This window comes from Bison bison, unplaced genomic scaffold (genome assembly GCF_000754665.1).
Source record: "Bison bison bison isolate TAMUID 2011002044 unplaced genomic scaffold, Bison_UMD1.0 scf7180017864379, whole genome shotgun sequence".
In the NCBI taxonomy this organism is placed as follows: domain Eukaryota; kingdom Metazoa; phylum Chordata; class Mammalia; order Artiodactyla; family Bovidae; genus Bison; species Bison bison.
This window is the reverse complement of record NW_011494951.1, coordinates 1875828-1880745: the sequence shown is the minus strand read 5'-3', so window position 1 is coordinate 1880745 and position 4918 is coordinate 1875828.

Genomic DNA, 4918 nt, shown 5'->3' with positions numbered 1-4918 from the left:
ACAGGTTCAGTTCAGTCGCTCAGTCGTGTCCGACTCTTTGCGACCCCATGAATCGCAGTACGAGAGGCCTCCCTGTCCATCACCCACTCCTGGAGTTCTCTTAAACTCATGTCCATCGAGTTGGTGATGCCATCTAGCCATCTCATCCTCTGTCAACCCCTTCTCCTCCTGCCCCCAATCCCTCCCAGCATCAGGGTCTTTTCCAATGATTCAACTCTTCGCACGAGATGGAGTTTCAGCTTTAGCATCAGTCCTTCCAGTGAACACCCAGGACTGGTCTCCTTTAGGATGGACTGGTTAGATCTCCCTGCAGTCCAAGGGACTCGAAAGAGTCTTCTCCAACACCACAGTTCAAAAGCATCAATTCTTTGGCGCTCAGCTTTCTTCACAGTCCAACTCTCACATCCATACATGACTACTGGAAAAACCATAGCCTTGACTAGACAGACCTTCGTTGGCAAAGTAATGTCTCAACTTTTGAATATGCTATTTAGGTTGGTCATAACTTTCCTTCCAAGGAGTAAGCATCTTTTAATTTCATGGCTGCAATCACCATCTGCAGTGATTTTGGAGCCCAAAAAATAAAGTCTGACACTGTTTCCACTGTTTCCCCATCTATTTCCCATGAAGTGATGGGACCAGATGCCATAATCTTCATTTCCTGAATGTTGAGCTTTAAGCCAACTTTTTCACTCTCCTCTTTCACTTTCATCAAGAGGCTTTTTAGAGGCCAAAGTTACAATCAAACTTTCACCTTCACCTTGGTAGGGAGTGCAGTCTGAGGCCTCCTTCCTGCATACTGAGGCATCAGCCTTTTGTGATACAACTTGCAAATACATTTTCCCTATGTATCATTTGTCTTTTGCCATGCAAAGAGTTTTTTTTTTTTTTTTAAGCAGTAGGTTTATTTGTCTTTTCTTTATTGTTGTTAGATTTTGAATCATAGTTAAGATGGGTGTTCCCCCTCCCCATTGCCGGATTTTATATGAATCTCTGTTCCACTTGAAATTTATCCTGGGATGGGGTATGAAGAATGGACCTCATTGGAGCCAATTCTATCTTCTTTCCTTCTGGTTGCCCCGTTTATCTCAGCCTCATTTATGAAAAAAGCGTAACAAAACACTGCTTGAAGATACCGCTTTCATTGTGTACTGCATTTGTCTATGCAGTAGTTTATTTCTGGATTCGTTTTGGGTGCCTGAACCTGTCTGCTTCTATGGCAGCATCACTGAGTTTAACTCCTGAGGCTTTATGACTTCATATGTGATGAGGTTGGTGTCCCAGCCACCTCATTTTTAAGAGTATAAATGACTCTTACTTTATTTGATAGTAAATCATCCAGAAAAATAAATCCCTGTGTTCACTGTAAAAAATTATTATTGTCAGGTAATATTGTTTGGACTTTTTAGTCTTTTTTTTGAACTTTTTATTTTGTACTGAGGTATAGCCAGTTAACAGTGTTGCTATAGTTTCAGGTCAACAGCGAAGGGACTCAACCGTACACCTTGTTAAAAAAAAAAAAATTATTTATTTGGCCGTGCTGGGTCTTAGTTGCTTCACCTGGGGTCAGTTGGAGCATGTGGGATGCTCCCTGAACAGGAATCAAACCCAGGCCCCTGCTTTGGGAGCACACAGCCTTAACCACTGGAGCACCAGGGAAGTTTCTCCACCTCCTTTTGTAAAACGTGTTTTCCAGTCTATTCTCCTTATTATTTCTCCAAATGGACTTCACATGCAGTTTCTTCTTTTAGTCCCCGGGGAAAACTGCTGACAGTATTTTGATTTGGATTGCATTAAACTCATATGTTAATGAGGACTATTATATTTATGATACTGTCTTCCTATCAGAGAATATGGTGTATTCTTTCCATCAGTTCAAGTCTGTTTTGTGCCTTGTAGGAATATTGTGTTTACCTCAGGTAGCTTTCTTGTTAATCACTCAGTTATGTGATTTTCTTTTTGGTTATTGTAAATGACGTTTTCTCTCCGTTGCATTTTCTGTTTTTCTTCACTATATTAAAGCCATTTATTTTGTCTGCTTCTTTACTGAATTACTAAATGATTTTTATTGTTTGAATGAATTTTTTCCCTTCATCTTTCAGGCTTTCTAGATAGAGAATTTTGTCACAGGCAAATAGAGATTGTTTTTCCTTTCCATTTTTAGGAGTCTGCTTACTTTTTTCCCTGACACACTGCAGTGGCCGTTGCCTCCAAATGGTGTTAACCAGGAGTGGAGTTAGTGGGCATTATCCTTTGTTCTTATCTTAGTGGAATAGTTCCTGGTGTTTGTAAAATAAGTAAGATGCAGGCTTTTGGGCTGCTGTTTGTGTGTATATGTACACCTGTACAAATACATGTTAAGAAAGCTACCCAGATATGTCTAGAAGTATCTGTCAACTGCTGTGTTTTGGGATGTTAAAGCATGAATGCATGTTGCATGTTACATGATTTATCATAAATGGGACGTGCGGTTTTCTTTCTTAGTTCACATGGTGGATTTCCTGACGTTGAAGCACTCCAGCATTTCGTAATAATCCCCCCTTGATCATGATGCCTCATTTTTTGATGTGTAGGTAGATTCTGTTAGTACTTTATTTAGGTTTTCCCGTTGGAACTTGGTATGCATTATAGTTTAGTTTTCTGGTGAGTTCTTTGTCAGCGTGCGGGATCAGTGTTACACTGTCTTCGTGAAACAAAGGAAGGAGTTTTCTTTCTTATTCTGTGCTCTAGGGTAGTTTAAGTAATTTTGGAATTATCTGAGGTTTAAGGTCTGGGTAGAATTTCAGTGCTCCTCTGTGTAGTTCTTCTGAGGCTGGTTAGATGCCCCCTCTCGAATTGAATCAATTTTGGTTATGTTGTATTTGTCTAAAAACAATTCTGTTTTATCTAAATTTTTCAAATTTATGTATAGAGTAGCCATGATTTTCAAAAATCTCTGTTTTTATGGTTATGTTTTCCTTTTGTCACTTGAATATATCTGTCTTGTCTTCATCCTTTCTTCTTCACGGCTTAGCTAATAATATGGCTGTGCTGTGGATCTTTTTTTTTTTTTTAAAGGATAAGCTTTGGGGTTCACTTATTCTATTATTTTTCTGTTTTTTTGATTCATTTATTTCTACTTTTATCTCCTCTGCTTTCCTTTTCTTTTTTTTGAGTTGGATATTAAATTCATTTTAATTTTCCCTTTGTATTGAAAAGGCATTTGATGCTGTGAAACTTTGGCTGTTAAGTCTTTAAGATTTATTTTGGATGTGAGCCATTTTTTAAACTGTTGCATTTGTTACAGTGTTGTGTCTGTTTCTCGTTTTGGAGTTTTGGCTGGGAGGTTTGTAGGATCTTAGCTCCTGACCAGGCATGGAACCCACACCCCCTGCACCGGAAGGCGAGCTGTTAACACTGGACCGCCAGGAGAGTCCCCAGCTCTGATGTCTTTAACTGTATGTATCCCTCACTGGGATTTGGGTATAGTTTATTGATACCATTTTCAAGAAATTCCTGTGTTTTTCTTTTGAATTCCCCTCTTAACTCAGTATTTCTATACTAGTATGTTTGAAAATTTTCAAGTAGAAGGGCCTTTTCAAATTTTGTTTTTGATTCTAATTTAATTACATTATGCTCAGAGTGCTGTTTATATTCTGTTCTTTAGATTTCACTGAGTCTACGGTATGGGCAGTTTTGTGAATGTTCTCTATGTGCTTCAGAAGAGGTATATTCCCTGTTGGTATGTTCTGAGTTCTATCTGTATGAGCTGTCTTATTAATGACATTTTTGAGGCCTTCTGCTTATTTTTGTCCACCTTAGTTCAGTCGCTCAGTCGTGTCTTTGCGACCCCATGGACTGCAGCACGCCAGGTCTCCCTGTCCATCACCAAGTCCCAGAGCCTGCTCAAACTCAAGTCCATTGAGTCGGTGATGCCATCCAACCATCTCATACTCTGTCATCCCCTTCTCCTCCCGCCTTCAATCTTTCCCAGAATCAGGGTCCACTGACTCATCTTTAACTGAGAATGATGTGTTAGATGTTCCTGTTTTTAGTGTGTTTCTTATTTCTTCTTGTTCTATGAAAGTTACTGCTGCCTTATTTTTTAATTAATTAAAAATTTGTTTATTTATTTTTGGTTGCGCTGGGTCTTCATTGCTGTGGGGGCTGCTCTCTGGTGGCGGTGCGAGGGCTTCTCACTGCAGTGGCTTCTCTTGTTGCAGAGTACAGGCTCTCAGCACACAGGTTTTAGTTGCTCCATAGCTTGTGGAATCTTCCCAGACCAAGTATCGAACCTGTGTCCCCTGCATTGGCAGGCAGGTTCTTATCCACTGCACCACCAGGGAAGCCCTGCCTTATGCAGTAGATCAGGTCTGTAGATTTGGCGGGTGATACAGGCGGCTTCCCTCATAGCTCAGTTGGTAAATCATCTGCCTTGCCAATTCAGGAGACCTGGGTTCGATCCCTGGGTCGGGAAGATCCCCTGGAGAAGGAAGTGGCACCCCACTCCAGTCTTCTTGCCTGGAGAATCCCATGGACAGAGGAGCCTGGTGGGCTACAGTCCTTGGGGTCACAAGAGTTGGACATGACTTGGCGACTAAGCCGCCACCACCACCACCACCCCAGGTGGATTGTTGTTGGAATAGCTTCTGTCTTAACGGTCTTTGGGTCTTTCTTCTTGAGCTGGTCGCTTTCCCCAGAGAGTGCACTTTTGACCCTCTGCCTGGAGGGCCGGGTCTGTGTTCTGAGAGCCGGGTTGGGGGCAGGGAGCACGTCTCAGCTATCAGGGTTTTCTGTGTTCAGTCGGGTAATTCTCAGAGTGGTTCCCGGACTCTCCCAGGCCGGTGACCTTGCTTCACGCTCCAAGTCTCGCTTTGCACTCCCCGAGTCAGCTTGTGGGGACTCGGGGGTCAGGGAAGAGCAGCCGCCGCCCTGGTGC